This window comes from Lissotriton helveticus, chromosome 5_1 (assembly GCF_964261635.1).
Source record: "Lissotriton helveticus chromosome 5_1, aLisHel1.1, whole genome shotgun sequence".
NCBI lineage: Eukaryota > Metazoa > Chordata > Amphibia > Caudata > Salamandridae > Lissotriton > Lissotriton helveticus.
The window spans coordinates 494,962,675-494,983,955 of NC_136065.1; the positions used below are offsets into that span (position 1 = coordinate 494,962,675).

General features: G+C 47.8%; 1 pseudogene; it reads right to left on the reverse strand.

The window, feature by feature from the left end:
- Positions 1–20,041: 20,041 nt before the first annotated feature.
- Positions 20,042–20,573, reverse strand: LOC144753239 (NADH dehydrogenase [ubiquinone] 1 beta subcomplex subunit 10 pseudogene; annotated as a pseudogene).
- Positions 20,574–21,281: the final 708 nt, after the last annotated feature.

Here is a 21,281-nt window from a genome sequence, read left to right on the forward strand (position 1 = left end):
ATTCAAGCTGTTTGCAGAATTTCCTCAGTTGCTCCTTGTTATAGGTGAACAACTCCTGGATTTCAAATTCCACTTCCACTTCTCCATTCACGCTTGGCGCGTTCTGAGACATGATGCTTCCTAACCTTTCCAACTAAAAAGGTTTCACCAAAAAGAAAAAATCTTGCGCAACCTGTGCTGCTAAACTAGACTAGTGATGTACAAGAAATCACTGCCGGTCAAGTGCAATTATTAGTTCAAAATCCCACCGCAGCCACCAATGTTAGAACTGGGGGTCTCTAGTTGGCAAAGGTAAGTACCTTAGACCAAGTAGGGACGCTTGCTTCTAGTCAGGGTGAAGGAATAACCCTCTGAGATAACCCCTGCTCACCCTCTAGGTAGCATGGCACGAGCAGTCTAGGCTAAACAGAGGCAATGTGGATAATATTTGCACTTTACACAACAATAATCCCCAATCCACCACAAACTGAGACCACACAGGTAAGTATATTTTATAAAAATATATAACTTTATCTAGTTTCAGCAAAGTAAATCAAGCAGTTGCACGATAATTACTTCATTATAAAATGTTGCACTTAAACTTAGTGGTTGTCCTTGTAAGTAGGAAGTTCTTAATCACAAATGTCTCAAGTCTCTTTAATCAGCAAGTATAAATAATGCCACTGATTTATAGTTAAGTAGCTCTCAAAACGAGCAAGGAAAACAATGCCAGCATCTTAAATTGCCACGACAGTCAGCCCCTGGCGTCAGGGACTCTAAGCGCTTCAAGCGCGCCTCACCGGAATGCTGGGGGGAGGGGGACTCCCTTCCCCTTGCTTGGTATCGCTTCAGGCTCCCAGGCGTGCCTCGCCGGTCACTGCGCACTCGCGCTCCAGCCCGGCCGATCTCAGGACGCTCTCCGCCCGCTCTTGGTCCTCCAGGGAGCAGCGGGGAGCAGAGACGGCAGGCCGGGGGCTGGAGCACTCTGCAGAATCCCTCGGCGAGGTCCGGTCAGTCTTCCCCGGTCCCGGCGGTGATCACGGCGATTCCTCGGCTCCTCGGCAGCTTCAGTCGAGGTAGCCAATCCCGTCGCGGCTCTCCTGACGAGCCCCTCTGAACGCGAGGCCGCCAACTAATGGCAGCGCGGCCTCGCTGATGACGCTCCGCTCCACCAACCAATTCCCGTCACGGCTCTGGTGAGGGGGCTCGGCTCTCTCACCCAATCAGAGCACGGCGGGCTCGATCTTCAGAACGCAAACACCGGAAAGATACGGGGCACTTCCACGGGGGTTACTGCCCCCGGGCTGTGACGGTGACACGGCCAGCAATTGTTTTTCAGCGCTCCTTGCGCTGGGGAGGCCCACAAGTCTCCGGTCTGCACCACACACGTGTCGATGAACACGTCGATCTTGGCCACGCAGCAGGCTGGGTCAGCGCGGCGCTCTCAAGCAGATTAGAGAGCAGCCCGTGCGCTAAGCAGGCAAACTACAGGGTTTCACGATCTCCTCGCCACACAGCAGCTTCAGGGGGTACAGCAGAGTCTTGCAGTCCTTGGGGAACCTTTATGTCCCTGGGTTGCAGACAGGGGACCAGCTCCTCTCAGGCCCTTGGAGATTCCAGTTTGTAGACACAGCACACAGCAAAGTCTTGGCAGTTTCAAGCAGGTAGGGTCACAGCACACAGCAAAGTCCCTTTCTCCTCCTCAGCTTTCAGTTGCACAGCAGAACAGGTCAGCCCTTAGAGCACACAGCAAGGCGATCTTCCTTTAGTTCTCCAGCAGTCCTTCTTCCAGCAGAGGTTCCTTCTTGAGTGTAGAATCTTGGAATCTAATCTTCTGTAGTCAGGGGTCCTTTCCTTATACCCCTCAATGTCTTTGAAGTCTTTGTGCAAGGCGGCCCTGAGTCCGGTCTAAACCAGTTCTGGGGGTTGCGGAGCACTGAAGTGTTTCTGGTTTTCTTCTTCCTGTCAGCTTCAGGGTCAGAGGTGTCAGTTGGCCGGCAGGAGGGAGAGCCAGCATGGTGGGCAGGCAAGCACAGCCCGGCACTGTCAGGCGCTATCTCCTCCCACCTCCCTGGCAGCAGATGTGGCCTTTGATCCCCGGGCTGACTCCGACCCCCTCCTCCGGGGGTTCTACAGCCCCCGTCACACCCAGACCAGACAGGCATTCCACAAACCCAGGCACACAGAAAGGTTTAGACAAGAGAACAGCCACTTTCTAAAAGTGCTATTCTCCAACACAGGATTTAAAAACAACCTTCACTAAAAGATGTGTTATTAAATTCTGAGCTCAGGGATATCTTTCACTCATGTCCCATCTTGTTCCTATGGGGAGATAGGCTGGTATCCCATGGGACCAGCCTCCTCCGTGTTACTCTATGGAGCAAGATAACCTTACAGCAGTGAGCGCACAAAATGGCTGCTGCCCACTACCAGAGCATGTGACCTGCACTAGTACATGCTCTACCTTATCCATACACTGCACCCTGCACAGGGGGGTACCTTGAGCCTTCCATAGGGGTGACTGAAGTGCACAGACAGGGAAGGGTTAGGCCCAGCCAGTGGTGACACTGGCCAGGGGGACAGGCAGTCACAGACTGCACACAGGCCCTGCGCTGGCAGGCCTGAGTCACCTTTTTAGGGCTACTCATGTGGGTGGCGCAATCTGCGCTGCAGGCCCACTAATAGCATCTGTTATCACCAGCCCTGGCACACATAGTGCACTTTACTAGGGACCTCATGGTGATACAAATATGCCAATCAGGTATATTCAATCAATATGGCAATTTACAGAGGGAGCACTTACACTCTGACACTGATCAGCAGTGGCAGAGTGTCCAAAGCATCTAAACCAGCAAAAACGAAATCCAGCACAGCATCAAAAATACATGAGTCAGAGGCAAAAAGATGGGGGAAGAACCACGCCAAAGGTGTCAGGTCTAACACATGTACATAATCCCCTGTAAATTCTGCCCGTGCCTATGGCACATTGTAAAGTGTGTGTTTCTTATCTAATGTGTTTGGTATAATACAAAGGCTATTTTTATATATAACCTTGTGTGGAATTTCCTTTGTGGTGGGCCTTGGGTGTTGTTGCTGGGTGCGTGCGCAAATACTTAACCTAAATTGCATCCAGGATTAGCCTTACTGCTCGTGTCACGTTACCTAGAGGGTGAGCAGGAGTTATCTTTGGCGTGTAACTCCCTTGCCCTGACTAGAGTGGTGGTTCCTGCCTGGCTTTGGCGCAAGCCTCAGCGAACCGGAAATCCCATTTCTAACATCTGGGTTTTCTAAAGTACCAAGAAACAAGTATATTATTGCTGTTGGATGCACAATTGCTTTACAATCAGATTGCTGACTTGCACTTGAGCACTCTATTCGCATGATGGTATAATAATAGGACTTATTTACAGCATTGACAGTGGTATTTATTTATTCAACCTCAGAAGCTTGAGCAGTTGAGTGGACCCACCAACATCCAACTTGATGACTTTCTATGATAAAGCTTCATTGCCCTCCTCATGCCACAGGAGCAGCTTTTTCAGTGATGTTTTGATAGGACTATATTTCATGGACAACTCTGCTTCTGGTTATGACATCTAGGAGAGGAGCAGGGACGTTAGACTCATTCTAATCACTTTTCCCCTGATTTCCCAGGCAAAAATTGCCAAATTCAACACAGGAAAGGATTTCCTTGAAACGATTAAAAGCAGAAAAGCTCTAATGTTCAGAGTAGGAGAAGCCATGGCGTGAACTTCCACAGTTGACCACAGATTAGTGTACTTGTGAAAAGCAGCGCTGTGCGAATTTTTATTAAGTGACCATAGTCCCGTGTAAACCAAAATTATTGGCCTACAAGTAGCTCGCAGAGTTTCGTGTAGAAATATATTTTTCACAAAAACTGGCAACATTTTCTTGCGAGTGCCAATAGTTCCGCACAAGTGTTAAAATGGGCATGTAATATTCATAGGAATTATTGTCAAAAAAGTTTGGGGCACGTTTATAAAAAAATCAAACAGCGCAGCAAGCTAACTTGTGCACTGCATCATAGGAAAAGGGCACACATGCACCGTATTTAAATGATACGGCACATTCATGTCTGTTTCCTGTGCTGGTGCACAATGTGCTGCCTGTCAAGCTAGTCAAAACTAGTAAGGGAGGTGGTCATATCGTTTATTTTTTATTTATTATTCATTTTAGACAGGTTCACTTAGGGATAGGTACGGAATGTTAAGTGATTGAGCGCCAACGACAAACACATTGTGAGAGTGACAGCAGTGTGAGAGTGACAGCAGAGTGAGAGTGGCAGCAGAGTGAGAGTGACAGCAGAGTGACTGTGACAGCAGAGTGAGCGTGACAGCAGAGTGAGCGTGACAGCAGAGTGAGAGTGACAGCAGAGTGAGAGTGAGAGTGACAGCAGAGTGAGAGTGAGAGTGACAGCAGAGTGAGAGTGAGAGTGACAGCAGAGTGAGAGTGACAGCAGGGTGAGAGTGACAGCAGGGTGAGAGTGAGACAGCAGAGTGAGACAGCAGAGTGAGAGTGAGAGCAGAGTTAGTGTGACAGCAGGGTGAGTGACAGCAGAGTGAGTGACAGCAGAGTGAGAGTGACAGCATGAGAGACAGTAGAGTGAGAGTGACAGCATGAGAGACAGCAGAGAGTGATAGCAGAGAGTAGAGTGAGAGTGACAGCAGAGTGAGAGTAGAGTGAGAGAGACAGCAGAGTGAGAGACAGCAGAGTAAGACTGCAGAGTGAGAGTGACAGCAGAGTGAGAGTGACAGCAGAGTGAGAATGACAGCAGAGTGAAAGAGACTCGGCAGTGTGAGAGAGACTCAGCAGTGTGAGAAAGACTCAGCAGTGTGAGTGTTCCAGAGAGAGCAGGGTATACTTGTGCGCTTACACGGTGCACTGACACACAGGAGCTAAAACAAAGAATAGCTGAACACGTGTCTTGGGAGGTTCATGGAGGCAGCCGGCCCTCTGTGAGGGGAGCAGCAAGGAGGGGACGCCCCATCCAATCAAACGCAACTACTCACAACCTACTGTATGATTACAACACAGGCCAAAGGGCAGAGCTAGGTCTTTTCGCATTACGTAGGGTGAGCAGTGTGTGAGTGTGTAGGGTGAGCAGTGTGTGAGTGTGTAGGGTGAGCAGTATGTGAGTGTGCAGGGTGAGCAGTGTGTGAGCATGCAGGGTGAGCAGTGTGTGAGCATGCAGGGTGAACATTGTGTGAGTGTGTAGGGTGAGCATTGTGTGAGTGTGCAGGGTGAACATTGTGTGAGTGTGTAGGGTGAGCAGTGTGTGTGTGTGTGTGTGTAGGGTGCCCAGTGTGTGAGTGTGCAGGGTGAACATTGTGTGAGTGTGCAGGGTGAACATTGTGTGAGTGTGCAGGGTGAACAGTGTGTGAGTGTGTAGGGTGAGCAGTGTGTCAGTGTGCAGGGTGAGCAGTGTGTGAGTGTGCAGGGTGAACATTGTGTGAGTGTGTAGGGTGAGCAGTGTGTGAGTGTGTAGGGGCAGTGTGTGAGTGTGCAGGGTACGAAAACTCGAACTAAGTCCACCACACACACACACATAACACCACACACATAACACTACACACATAAGACCACACGCACACCACACACACATCACACACACAATACCACATACACACAACCACACACACACACCACCACACACTCACCATCACACACTCACCACCACCACACACTCACCATCATACACGCAACCACACCCACAACCACACACACACACAACCACACCGTCAGTGCACGCTTTCACCGGGCACGAACACCACCAGCTGTCAGTGCAGGCTTCCACCAGGCACACACCACCAGCCGGCAGTGCACGCTTCCACCAGGCACATACACCACCGGCCATCAGTGCACAATTTCTACAGGCACACACACCACCAGCCATCAGTGCACACATTAATTGTTAACGCATCCCCAATTAACTATTGTAGCAATCGCAGTATGGTGCACTTTACTTTTAAACATATTAATCTAAAGTGCAGCATGCCACCATTGCTACAATTCCAATCCAACCCACATAATTCCACTACACACCACATGCATACACTCCATAACACATGGCTAAAAGACATTGCCATTTACAATGCCATTAGCTCTAACTCAAATAAATCCGAGACCTATTGCATTTCCAATACTTGTTGTTTTTACTGTCTCCCAAGAAAAGGCAGAACACTAAAGCCTTTAGGGAAGGCGAGACAACGTGCCTAGAGCAGTCCATTCTGAAAATAGTTTTATTGTTATGATTAGTCTGTGTAAATGAATTTCTGGTGCAAACATTACATTATTCAAGCATTGGCACATCCAATATGTCTTGACGTATGGCTGCAAAACCTGTTAGCTTTGCCAAAGCTTTTTTGCTAATGTTTTTCAGCATCAGCAAATCAAAAGCACTATGACTAGTGGCGGCTCCTCCGCTAAGGCGGAGCAGTGTCGCTCCACTGCTTTTAGGCAGTTTGAGGAAAGGAAAAATAAAATGATAGCTTGTTGTTATTATCATTTTATTATTTCCAGCTGCTTTGCTGGTCAGGCGGGCAGGGGCTCTTCTGTTCTCAAGCAGGGCAGGGGGGGAGTGGTTTGCCCACTCCAAGTCCACATGAATACTGGGCCGGCCCTCTGGGGACGGCCAAACAGTCATGCGCACTTTGCACGGCTCAGACCAATCACAATGCTGCATTGCAGCGTTGTGATTGGCCATGGAAGCCTGGGTGTGCTTCCAGGTTGCTATCCAGCTGAGTGCGAGGAAAGAGACGGAGCAGAGGCGCAGGACGCGGCGATAAGGTAAGTGTTGTTTTTTTTTTACATTCCCCATCCTAATCCCCCCGCCTCACCATCGTGGATCCCTGCAGGCCGCCACTGGCTACGATGTGTCCTCACACGTGTTATCATAGGCGCTCATATGACATGATGCGCCATCATTTTATTTCCCTTTTCCCTGTTCCAAGATGGCGGATACAGATCTTGGAATGGTAAGTGGTAAATAACAAATATAATATAAATAATAATCCACATTTGTAAAGCGCACAATCACCCGTAAGGGTCTCTAGGCGCTGGGGGCCGTCGGGAAGATTAAGCAAGCTTTTGCCCAGAGTCACATGGTGCTGGGCTAACCTGCCGCCGGAGCCGGGGATCGAACCCTGATCCCCAGATTCCAGCGTCAGTCGCCCTGCCCGCGGCGCCACACCTCTCTGCGTAAAAGCATATTGTGAAAAAGTAGCAGCCCGTCAATAAATTGCAGCTGCAGGGAATCTGATATATATATATATTTTTTTTTTTTTAAAGGAAAGCATTTAAAAAAAAGAACGCAATGATCGAGACTGGAAGAGCACAGAAGCAATGGAGTAGCAGGTAGGGGTGTATTTCATGGGGTTTGAGAGAAAGAGGGGCTGTGGTACATTAGCATGTGCAGTAAAAGGATGCTGGTCAGGGAGGAATAAAAAAAGCATTTGTTTTTTATTGCCCCCAAGGCAACACAAAAGGAAGGATCGAGACATCACGGTGGGAGGGAGGAGGAATCAGGGAGGGAAGGAGATAAGCAAGGATGCGGCTGGGGAGCACATCACAATGGAGGGTGGTCAGGAAGGGCTGATCTAGTATGTGTGGAAAGGCCTAGTCCTGACTGTGAAATGAGGCTGGTCCTGGACATATCCTGGACCTGGATGGGTACACCTAGTGAGCCCTCAGTAGTAACAGAGGACTAGGGTCCCAGTCACTGGTTCACATGTGTAGCACAGTGGTAGCAGCATTCTGTGTTGTGAAGTGATCCTAGTGTGAACAGGCCTTTTTACCTGTGTTACAAGAGTCAGAGCCTATTGGCTCCCTCATATCAATTCTTGCTGCCAATGGTGAACCTAGAATCCTAGTGCCGAGATCCAGAATGTGTGGATCAATGCATGTGGTGTGTGAAAAGCATGTTATGTGCTACATGAGTGCCTGCAATAAACTAGAGTGACACAGCCGTGCTGGTTCCATTTTGGAAGGTCCTGGCCTGTTCATGTGCACAAGATGGAATTGAGGTCACTTCCCCAAACATGGAAGGGTATTGCTGACATTCCGGAGAGTGGATGGACGGAACCCTGACACTGAAGTTGGGAAAGAGACTTCTCAGACATCGATTAGGTCTTTTCTGATACAGAGGGCAGCTAATTCATCTTCTAAAACTGCCATTTGGTGGAAGGTAGGTGTGAAGGGTGTGACTTCAGCTTTTGCTGTCAGAATGTGAATGATCCTTTTAGAAGGACTCAGCCTTTTATCTACCTTCCTGATCACTGTCAGGCGTGGCTTTTGATAGCTGTGGACTGCTCACATGTATTTGTGCCTCTGTTGTGCGTGCCTCTAATATGAGGATGATTCACTTCTGTGCAGAGCATCACTCAAAACAAAGTCTGAGTCTGGAAGACATCCTGAAAAGGACACATGAAAAGAGAACCAACTCAGTTTTGGATAAGCAGCCACAGAAGCCACGTCCCCTGTTTGCCATGGCTGTATAAGAGTAGAACCAGCCACACTTCTTGTTCCAGTCCCATCTTCTCTCTGACCAAGAAGGTGTGCTCCACACAGTACCCATAGAATTGATGCACAGCCAGAGCTGGGGTCTACCTGACACACAGCTTCCCAGAGGTAAGGGGGGGGAATATCACCTAGAGTCTGATCTGGAGAAATATCTGGCAGTTTTGTCCTGGAAGCCTGAAGAGAGAGTTCTGCTCTCAGCCAGTGGGAAGGAGTGAGCTGACCCAATAGGAGAAACTGACTGCTGGTTTGGACTGAAGCAAGTGACACTCCAGCTGTGGGCCCTGTGGTTAGTGTGCTGGTCACTAACCAAAGCATATCAGTGCAAGCACCATCATCACAGCCATGGCATTTGCCCGAATGTACCTGAAAAGTTTGCCCAAATGAAGAAATAATTGGCGTTAGCTTGTGGCACATGCTCCATGCCCATGATAGGAGTTGGCATGGCTGCAGCACCCAGTGACTCATGGCTGTGAGGTCTTTTCCACCCAAGAAGAAAAATCCTGCAAACCCATGGTGTCAATCCCAGAGTACCACATTAACCTCCCTGGGTGGCTAACCCAATACTGGCCCAGTGTGTGTTGAACTGACTATGCCATGCCAAAGACAAAGTACAGAGCTGCTTTCTCATTCTGTGCCAAAGTGATAGGCTGCCATGGAGCTAGAGATGCATGCACCTGGTAGTACTTAGCCATTCATTCTCAAAGTGCCTCTAAGATGTAAAGTCCCTGACAGCAACTTGGACCTTCAAGGAGGGCTAGGACATTATCGCATCCAAGAAGGCTGAGTTATGTTATGTTATATGCATTTGTAGAGCGCTCGATTACCCTTGGGTGTCCTGGCGCTTAGTACTGGCCTACCTGGATAGCTAGATAGAATACTACTGTGAGAAGAGCCACGTTTTCAGGCACTTCCTAAAGATAAGGAGACTCAAAGCGGTTTTGAGGGAGAGGGGGAGCTCATTCCATGCCTTGGCAGCACAATGAATAAAACTCCTACCTCCCCAACTTAATTTTTTGCCATTGTGACATGCACTTGTTTCGCACTGATGGATCGTAACATTCTTCCCGGGATGTACCAGTGAAATTTCTTCCTAAGAAACTTCGGTCCAATTACATTGATGGCTTTGAATACAAAGAGCCTTGAACCGGGCTCTCTGTTTTATTGGAAGCCAATGTAGCTTCATAAGCTCTCCTCTAACGGAAACAAATTTAGATGTACCGGACAGTAGCCTAGCTGCTGCATTTTGGACCATCTGCAGCCTATTTAGATGTTGTTTTTGTATATTCAAATATAGGCTGTTACAATAGTCCAGACGTGATGTTATACGCGGTACAAAAGGGGGTGGTGATGGACAGAGCATCTGAACCAATCAAACACTCACACCCAGTCAAAAGATCTGGGTTTAATCCATCACCGTTCTTTAGCCCACTCTGCCACCCCAGTTCAGACATGGTCATATGCAAATCAGTCTGACCCTGTGCCTCATGGGAACAGTCCAGCCCGAACTGCCAAGCCATGCCTTTCCTGGACCAGAAACAAGCTTCCGAGGACCGGTTTCTGGCATTTCAGCCGTCTTCAGCCCGGCTTGCTTGAATCCAGTGGCAAAGTGAGCAAGGGACTCACGTCTGAGTATACCCTGCCAACTTATGGCGAACAAAATGGTACAAAAGGGGTTGGGGATGGACGGAGAATCCAAACCAATCAAACACTCACACCCAGTCAACAGATCTGGGTTTAATCCATCACTGTTCTTTAGCCCACTCTGCCACCCCAGGGACCTAGCAGATAATCCAGCCCCTTAGTTTAGTATAAAGATAGGAGCTGAGTCTAGAGACTTTAGATTTATCCTGGAAAGAAACTCTGACACAAACTCTTGGACCTTCGACGTTCCATATCGACTGGAAGACTGAAGACATCTCCCTTGTGATCAAGGATGACCACCCTGTGCAAACAGGCACCAACAGTAACTTGCCGGTTTGCTTTGTCGATGCTCCAGCCGGATCCTGAAGACTTAGCGACGCGGCCTCTGAACTTCCAGACTTCTCTGACTCCGATCCACATCCACAGCAAAGCTGAGAACCATGGCGAACACAAGAGACATGGGACCGGACATCCTGCAGTACCTGCTTTTTGCTACTTGTGCAGCTTCTGAGGCGTCCTCAAAGTTGTGCATTGGGGTTTGAGAAGCCCCAGCCCCGAGCAGTAAGTGCACCGAAGCTCAGCCCTCCACACTCCACGAGTCTCACGTGGGGCCTGTGCCTGCATTTCTCCTCGACGCGTCTTCGCAGTTGCGAGCCCGTTGGCTAGTGGCCCCTCTGAAGACATCGTTTTGAAACCACAATGCTTGCCTGGTTGCTCCAGTCTTGCGCCAGCTTCCCTGTGAAAGAGAAGCGCCCCAGATCTTGCTGGTCTGAACAGAAGCCCATCTTCACTTCCTGCGTTGGTTGCCTTTGCCAAGGCTTGTTGGGTCCAATCCGGATACCGACACCGCCAACAGCTAGATCCTTCGTGTGACAGTCTGTATCCAGCTCCTGGTCATCGTCGACGCATTCTGGTCCATGTGGCTGCAGAGACAAGCTTCACCTCTTCACCTGATTGCATCTTGACATCGCCTGGTTCCTTCCTGGTCACTGGCTAGTGACCCAGACTCTTTCCCCTCTGCTTTCAGGTTCTTCTCGACTCCGATCCACCCTTGGATCGCCTGCAGCACTTTCTTGCAGCTTTCCATAGGTTTCAGCGACGAAACCCGACGCTAAAGAACACCTATGCACCCGGCTTCCCTAGGTGAGGTAACTCGAGTACTCCGGTGCTCCCGTGGGTAAAAACTATCCAAGTGTCCTAGTTTAACAGGGTTTTCCCGTAGTCCACCCGGAAGTGTACGAAATCAACTACTTTGTAACTTTTACGTTCCCATTGATTCTCTATGGTAACTCACGTGTGTGTTTAGACACTGCACACGTGTCCTGTGGGTCTCCTACTTCCAATCCTTTGTTCGATCAGCGTAGCCCCAGCGATTTCTTAGGCCCTAGGCCTACTCACCTTTCCTGAAGTGGTTCTTATACCACTTTTTTAGTATTTGGTTCGTGAGGCCCCTAGGGCAGAACTGTATTTGTGCAACTTATAGTATGCTTATTGAGTAACTTGTGCTGTATCTCGAACTCTGACCTCATAAAGAGTGCAGAGGGGTTGTGTTAGTAATAAATATATATATATTTGATATATACCTTGTGTGGTGTCCTTTCATTTGGTATTCAAGGGATTATAATTGGTAAAACAATTGGCTTCACATGCTCTCTGAAGTTTTAGCCTAAGACTCCTTTGTCCATGCTACCACTAGGATAGCTGGTCTATAAGGTTGACTTTACAACCATCCCCATAAGGGTTGTTTGGACTGGTGCAAGGTGCTCACTAGAATAGAGAACATCATATACCAGGCCAACTTCTTACAGCCCAGAAAAGGGCCACCTTCAGATGCCAGCGGCTGCCATGCCCTCCACTGCACCCTCTACGAACCCTGTATTTATTTATATCATTTATAAAGCGCTATTACCAACCGGTATCCTGGCGCTGTAATGATAACTCCCTTAGGATTCAAGCCTCCTGCCTAGTGAGTAAAGAGCCACGTTTTAAGACTTTTCCGAAAAGCCATCAGGTCTGTGCTTTGTCTTAGTGCCAACGGTAAGGCATTTCAGGCGTTGGCAGCCCCTCTGACAAAGTTTCTGCCCCCCTAGCGTGCTTTCCTGATACGAGATGTCCTAATCAGCCCCATGCTAGCCGACCTGAGCTGTCTGCCCGGCTCGTACCGTTGGAAATGCTGCTGAAGAAACAATGGACCGAATCCATGTACCGCCTTGTAGACTATGCACATTGATTTAAACATAATCCGTTTGCGCACTGGGAGCCAATGCAGCTTCCCCAGCTCCCGGGAAACGGATGCAAACTTAGGCAAGCCCGCAATAAGGCGGGTTGCAGCATTTTGCAGGACCTGCAGTTTGTTGAGCAGCCCCTGTTGGGCCTCGAGGAGTAAGCTGTTGCAATAATCGAGGCGGGAGAGCACTAGTGCTGTCACCACCGTCTTCTTGCACCCATCCGGTAGGAAGGGGAATACCTTCCTGATGATTTTCAGAATCCAATGGATGGAGGAAGTCAGCGCATTTACTTGTGGTTTAAAGGAAAGTTGGTTGTCTATCAAAACTCCCAGGTTCTTAGCCTTCGTTACAGGAGTTGGGGGGGGGGGTCCCATTTCTTCTGGCCACCACTTAGGACTCCAGAATTTTACATTGGAGCCGAAGAGTAAGACCCGTTTTGGAGGAGTTCAGTTTTAGGCAGTTTCTAGCCATCCAAGTGCTGACTGCAGTCATGCATTCCTGAAACTTGGCGGCTACACCTTCTTCTCTCCCCGGGCAGTGATACGACGATCTGAGTTTCATCTGCGTAAGATGTTAATTCAAACCCGTATGACCGGATAACCGGGGCAAGAGAGGATACATATATATTGAAAAGGGTGGGGCTTAAAGAGGAACCCTGGGGGACCCCCCCAGGGAGTTCAAAAGGTCTTGACTCGAATTCTCCCAAGGCAACTACCAGGACCCTGTTCACAAGGAAGGCTTTCAGGATGTTCAGGGCCCTCCCCTGAATCCCACAGTCCTCTAAACGGTCCACCAAAATACTGTGGTGGACCGTATCGAAGGCCGCGGACAGGTCAAGGAGGACCAGAGCCGCTCGACCCCCCGCATCCATCGCCTTCCTGATCTCCGCGGTTGATTTGATCAGGGCAGTCTCGGTGCTATGACCTTCCCTGAACCCATGTTGAGCTTTATCCAAGCCCTGAGTGGCTCCCAAAAAAGCACAGAGCTGAGAGTTCATGACCTTCTCTATAAGTTTGGCTGGCAGCGGCAGTCTGGCAATAGGCCGATAGATATTAGGATCGGCGATATCCAGTGAGGGTTTCTTTAGCAACGGCGCAATAGATTTCGTTTCCAGCATGTACGGAAATCCCCTGTTTCAAACATCTGATTAAAGAGATTGGCAACGGTGCCAGCTATTGGAGCTGCCGCCAGCTTCGCCACTGACGCCGGGCAGGGATCATGGGGAGAGCCCGATTTCGTGGCATACAGCAGTTTTTTAATTTCTTCAGGGCTCACTGGACAAACACTGAAAGTTTTGCCTCCTGTGCGTTATCTGCAAGGTTCCTGTGACTACCATCTAGTAGACTCTGCACAACCTGAGGCTCAAGTGTGGTGAAAATAAGTTCCACCTTACTTGAGAAGAACTTAGCTAGGTCTTCGCACAGTTCCATACTAGGGGGAATAATGACTGGCTTGGGAATGGCCAAGCTAGATACCGTATTAAAAAGTTCCCTAGGTGAATTCCTGGCCCTCTCGATACGGTCGGTAAAGTATGTACCTTTAGCCTTCCTTATCATGTCTTTGTATACCCTCTGACTGGATTTAAGTTTTTGTTTATCCATCTCATGGTAATTTTTGTGCCAGTTCCGCTCAAGTTTCTTACAAACCAGCTTGAAGTCCCTGAGCTCTTCAGTGAACCATGGCGCTGATGGAACAGTGCGAGTGGGGCGGCAGTTTTTTGGCGGGGCTAGTGTGCTACACGCCCGATCAATCCAGTCAGTGTACATGGCCGCGGCTTTATTCACATCTGCTGGCAGAGTGATCATAGAGGATATCAACAGATCCTCCAGCGCACTACCCTCAACCTTACCCCAGGTTCTGCACGTCCTGGTTGTTTTCCTATCCTGACTAGCCTTGTGCGGCTAAGAGCTAGAAATATTAAACAGCACCGCAGCATGGTCCGACCAGGCAACCGGATCCGCCTTAACGAACTTCAGGTCAGGATTATTTGTAAAGATGCCATCCAATGTATGTCCTGCCAGATGCGTTGCCCCCTTAACCACCTGAGTAAGTCCCACCCCGTGCACCACCTCCGATAATGCAACCGTATCCGGGTCTAAACTACTCTCTAGGTGGAAATTAAAATCTCCCAGTACTGTAAAAGATTTAGCGCATAAGGCTTCCTCCAAAATACTGCCCGCTGTTTCTAGAAACTGGGTCTTTTTCCCCGGTGGTCTGTATAGGAGGCAGCCCTTAAAGGATTGGTGATTGGACAGCGTAAGCTTAAACCCCAAAGCTTCACACATCTCGGAGGCCACCGGCTGGAAAGACCCTATGAGGGAGGCATGGTAAATAATTGCCAGACCCCCTCCCTTTTTTCGGGGTCTGTCCAGTACGAAGCTAAGATAGCCTGGTGGAATAGCATTCACTAAGTCTGGCCCGGAGGCTGCATCAGTCCAGGTCTCAGTGATAAAGGCAATTTTTATCTCATTATCCTGGATCATCTCAGCACACTCCAGACTGTGCTTTACCAGAGATCTGGCATTAATCAAGAGGCAATTTATATTACTCGTCGCCTCCTCCCCTTTGAGATTATGGATATTGGTGGCAGCCCGGACTGGTCTACAAAGGATTGCAGGAAGACCAGCTTGACACGCTGGGCAGCCCTGAATGCCTACCTGCATGTCCTTATTTGGGATCAGACTGATTCAGCTCTCTTTCCTACCTCCAGCATTCAGGTTTAACAGAGCGTTCCGACTGTAGACCCGATATGGCTGGGATACTGTTGGGTGTCGACCAGGGATTATGGCACTAGGCGCGGGACCGGCGCGGGACCGGCGCGGACGGGCGCAGACGGGCTTGCCTTTGGCACGCTGCCGGCGCGCCCGCTGCGCCCGCCCGCTGCGCGGACGGAACCCCATGATCATTTTATGGGGCCAGAGGAGGAGGAGGGTGGGAGGCTGCCGACAACTAGTCCAAAACCCTGACAGTCCCCCCAAGATGGCGGCTCCCCCTCTCAACTTCCGCGTCAGCACCTAGTCGTCTGCGCGGTGAACAAGTGTCAGGAGGCGGTGAAAATCAGGTATGATAGCGCCTAAAACGTGGTGCAAGTTAGAGTGCAATTCTCCAGCCTGCAGTTAAAATAACACAAATAACACCGTTTTAAAAATGGGTCTATCTCTAAGCCTTATCCCCCGGCTTTCCGCCTATGGGGAGTATCAAACATTAAGTGCGGCGCTCCAAGCGCGGTTTAAATCCCTGGAAGAGCGGGAGGCTGCCGACACGTAGTCCGAAACCCTGACAGTCCCCCCAAGCTGGCGGCTCCCCCTCTCAACTTCCGCGTCAGCACCAAGTCGTCTGCGCGGTGAACAGGGGTCAGGAGGCGGTGAAAATCAGGTATGATAGCGCCTAAAACGTGGTGCAAGTTAGAGTGCAATTCTCCAGTCCGCAGTTAAAATAACACAAATAACACAGTTTTAAAAATGGGTATATCTCTAAGCCTAATCCTCCGGCTTTCCGCCTCAGGGGAGTATCAAACATGAGCATCCATATTCTAGTCTGTAGTTGCCATGACCCTTTTTCCTGGTCAGAGTCATTAGTGAAAGGTCACAGATACAATTGACCAGTGGACAAGTGTAGTAAGGGTTTGGAGAAGACATTAGAGCAGAGAAAGATGCAGGTACAGTTGATGCCTGCACATGTACAATATGAAACCCAAGAGAAAATGGAGAATAAACTGTATATGGACATTCAGGAGGGTTTTAGCTCCAATGTATAATATGATTACGTTTGCCTCAAATATAGAATGTTCTCGAACTATGGTTACGTTGACCCCAATAGAATTTTCCAGTATATTCTAGAATGTGTCAGAATATTCTGGAATGTTCCAGAAACTATATATACACTATGGTCACATTGGCCCCAGTAGAATGTTCCAGAATATACCAGAACCAGCTCACATGTAAGCAAAGACTACTTAAGGCACGCCCCTTCATCTCTGCCCTGCTTGACAATCAACTGTTCCCAAGAGAAACACCCGCTTCCCTCTATGCTCCAAGTTTTCAGCACTTACTTGAGTCGGCACTATCATCAGGTCTGGAAGACTGCAGCCAACTCTCCTCATCTATTTTAGGAGTTGACAGACCTATTCAGCCACTTCTACGTCACACCCAAAAAGACAATGAAAAAAATCTTGATCACTGCATCCAATGTCAGATAAGTAGCATGAGCGCATAGATAATAAGGAAATTAGTAATTTTCGGATGGTTGCTTGAACTATGCTACGAATGCCCAGAGTGCTTTTGTTTAAGGCTCTAGAACAACTGTGATAATTTCTTGGACCATTTGCACATGAGCCTGAGAGACCGAAAGACTTGTTATGTGTTAGACAATCATACAAGTCTAAGAAAACATGAACATTTGAAACAATAATAAATGAGATTTGGCGTTCAAGTAGAAACCGAGTGTAAAGTTAAAGCAGTATTTTTATTTATTTATTTATAGTTTTATAGAGCGTGAATCAGACTTGTGAGGGTATCGGAGCGCTTTACAAGATTAAGGTTGGTATACAAAGCGTAAGGAAGGGAGGGATCAGTTGGGTAAAATAGGGGATACATTATACAAGAAAAGCACACAGTTTAAAGTCCCTGCTACATGTGGGATAAAAGTTAAACAGGTAGATACATTATACAAAAAGGCACGCAGTCTCAACTCTTGGGGGATGCCCAGGAGTGCCACAATAGGTAACGTCCGTAGAAGCAGTGGATAATGCTGAAGTGGAGGGTGAAACAAGTCGCTGAGGTGATTGTAATGTATGTATTCATTAGACGAGGTATTTGGCCATTAAGAAGGTTTAGGTCTCCTTCTTAAAGTGTGCCAAGGACGGAAGTCTTCTGATGGCGGGTGGGAGAGAGTTCCAAATTCTTGGCGCGGCACCAGAGAAGGCCGATTGCAGTTTTTTTTCTTCCGGAAGCATGCTGGTTGCAGCAACAGGTCTTTGGCAGATCGGGAGTTTCTAGCTCCTCCGGATATCACAAGTTTTTGTGCGAGAAATGAAGGGGAATTAGAGTAAAGAGCTTTGTGAGTAATGCAGGCCAGTTTAAATTGGATTCTGGCCTCTAGGGGAAGCCAGTTCAGAACTTTGAGGTGGGGAGAGATGTGGTTGAATTTCTTTGAGCCAGTTAGGAGTCTGGCGGCGGTGTTGAGGCAGACTTTCAATGGGGCCAGAGAGGTTTTGGGTAGCCCTGCCAGAGTAGAGCATCCATATTCTAGTCTGGAAATGACTAGTGCCTGGACTGCCGTTTTAAGGTCGGAAACATCGAGCAAGGGTTTTAGGTTTCTTAGGTAACTCAGGTGGAATCTAGCTGTTTTGGCCATCGAGTTTATGTGGCCACGCATGTTCAGGCTGCCGTCAAAGGTTATTCCAAGGGATTTCGCCGAGTGAACAATGGTACAAGTACATTGTGTGAATGTATTGTCAAGAGAGGGAGTTTGGTTTTTACATTGGTCTACATTGCAGTTAAGTCGTTCATGTGAGGATAGTCTCAAGTAGCACAAAAAAGCCCATAACCAATGAGAGAGACGGACATTTCGCTTGTTATATTCCTGAGTTAGGCCCATGTAGTGAAGCAGCTTATTTCTAACATTGTCCTGATTTTCTGCAGTAACCTTTTGGACATATTTGCATGTGACAATGTTGGATTAGTTTCCCTGAAATCAAACTTATTTACACACCTAGCTTCACACAATTTTATCACAATGCCCTGAACATCATGTACAAGGTCTCTTCATGCACTGTGCACAAATGTTGTCTCTATCTTCATCCACTGAGCCACAAGGCTATCTACAGATCCATAACATCACTAATCTATACGCACATCGCAAGGCTGCTTTCTATTATAAAAGATGAGCATCCCGATAGATTAGGAGAAGGGTCACTTCAGCTGACATCGAGGGTCCTTGCATGCTGAGACATCATCACGCAGCGGTCCGACATCTTGTGAGGGGTTTCCAGTTCAACCAAGAGGGGATACTTCATTCTCTCCCATCAGGTAATGGGGTTGGATCATCCCTTGGGGGGGGGATTCCTGGTTATACACCTACACTCACCCTAGATACACTTAAAGTAGGGTTTGTATAGTAGGAGTACACTCGATTACTGCCTTGTTTTATATACCTACATATATACATTGTCTTAGCACCAGGGTAGAACTATATCTACTATTTACGCTTTTGGTGCTTATAATCACTTTTATCTGGTTCTGTCTATTAATCATTGCAGCACATGTGTTTTATACAAGATCAACGTTGGTTCAATAAATATACTGAAATGTCCCACTGTGTATTCTCTGTATCTCTCTCTGAGAATATGTGAGCATGAGTGCGCATGAGTGACTGAGTGAAAGGTTTGGTACTGTTTTCACGATCCATGAGGGGTCAGGGTTGTCTTGTTCAGTGGTTGACAGAAATCATTTGCTCCCTGGTAATGTTATGGGGGCTTACAGTGGCCCTGTGAGCTAGCTGGTCTCTAGGCAACATAACATCCCCAGCGGGGGTGTCCAGAATCAGCCTAGGCGCTAAGTCCCTAGTTTATGTTGTCCAACACACATGCAGATCCTACGGATTAGTGGGAACTACACGACGTGGCGAGACCAACATTGGTTGGGTTCTTATTTAATGGTCAATCTGAGTAGTACAGTCGTGCTTTCTCAGAGACCCCGTACTCCCATTTAAACCGAAGACAGCCGAAGTGGGAAGGGTAATAAATCCGCCTCAGCTGAGTAGGTATACCCTATGTATTAACTGTAGGTTATTCAAGCTTGGCGGATTAAAAGTTTCCTGCATTGTGCATACCATACCTCTATAATTATTTTTAAATATCCCTCTTTTAACAATGACTGAACAAACAGGTGAGGACATTGAAGAGCAAGTAGTTGCTCTAAATATTACTGAAAATCGCAGACAGGCAGATACTAGGAAATTATTACAACATTGCCTCCTAACAACGGGTGGAGATGTTGCCTCCACAGTTGAGACACATGAAGCATTCAGAACAGAGGTATACTATTCTTGGGTTAAATTCCCGACTGCAGATGCATGTACACAGCTGTTTCACACTTGCATTGTAGATGAACCACCTGAAGAATATTTTCCATACGTGGACAAAGAAGTCCCGTTAATTTACCAAGAGCATATTCATTGGTTTAAAGGATCCCTACCCCATACCACAGAACACGTGAGACTCAGTCCGCTCAGTAAAGAAAGAGAAACATGGCCTCTCTTAGTATATTAAACACAGCATCCAGACACTGCTACTCTACAAGCAGAAGGAATGCGTTTACTGTATAGTGACTTACAAAAAAAAATTGTTATAGATATTTTATTGTGCAGTTAGGTAAGAATCAATGTAGGTTGCTATTAGACACCAACCAGACATATCAGACTCAATAAACCTCATAGTGCCCATTACAAAGGGCCAGATTCAAAATCTGGTTCGTTATGGAGAAATTCTCAAAATGGATTGCAGACATTAGCTGCAGAAGGATGTGGAAGTCAAGGACTATTTGCTCAAATATCTGAAAACACAGCAATATCCACTGATTGATTTCGGGACCAAGGGGCACTGACACATTCCCACAATGTGGGATGAGCTGTCGAAAGAGAGAAAAAACATCAAGTTAGGATTCAGCAGCTTCCGCCTGCGCTTTTAGTTTCAGCAATCATTGTATGTTTCTGCTTCATGAGGCACTTCCAGGCATTCCCATGCACGCCCAGGTCTGCATATCTTGATCGAAAGGTCTATGCAACTTCCTCACACCGTTCCACTTCCTTGGCACAGTTCTGGATGTAGCTGTCCCTTGCCCGCTGATGGCAAGCTTGCATCCTCTGCTGGACTATCTGCTCTATCGCCTGGTCAATTTTATGTTCTCTTCTCCATTGCATCTCTAATTCAAAATGGCATAGGTTATCTTTCTCCACACACTCAGTCAGGTCTGGGAAGCGGCGATACTGACGATGATAATAGTAATACTTGTTCTTTTCATGCTGACTATTAATCAAATCCCTGAAACATTTCACTGGCACATCCACTGCATAGTGATAGGCTCCAACCAGCAGCAGCGTGGGGTTTGGCAGCGACGTTTCCAGCTTGATATCTGGGGTGCGAGGAGGCGACTCCTTGTAGACATCTTTATACCAGTTGTCTGGCATCTTCTATTTCACTGTATAGAAACTTAGTAAAAATGTACAGGAATCGTACATAATACTTAAGAACTTTGACAGTACAACCTGCGGGAGCTTCACAACATAAATTTGCTACAATGGGTATCAGCCCCAAAAGCTGAATGCTTTATGGGAAGGATTCCCACCCGTCGGGAAAAAATCCTGTTCTGGATAGCTCAGAAAACAGCACAGCTTGAAGCAGTTTTCCCCCATCCAGGCCCGCAGGAAAAACATGATACTAACAATTTGCTTGCTGATGGGGACGGCTCCCCCGATAGAAGACTGTGCCACATGGGGTAAAATCTTCACTGCAGTTTATATCAGAATTCATGGTACCCTCTCAATAGCAGTAATACCAGATGTATTGAAACAAATACAGAACGAGGCTGAGTCGGCAGTGGACATTGGGGATGAAACTAATGGGCTATTTTGCCCAAGTATCTGCAATTATGTTAAGTAACATAAAAGGGGAGGCAGCAACAGTGGCAATACGCCAACGCCTAAGTAAATTCATTCCTCCACAGCAGCAGCGAGAATTACCTAAGATTATCGAGGACACACATGCTTCACTAGGTAGAGATAATCTGGGAGCCAGACCAGGGAAACCAGTAGTTAAGAGCAATCCTGAAAAAGATAACTCTAAGCAGGCACCTAATTTTTCCAAGAAGAAATGGGATAAAAAACAAAAAAATAAAC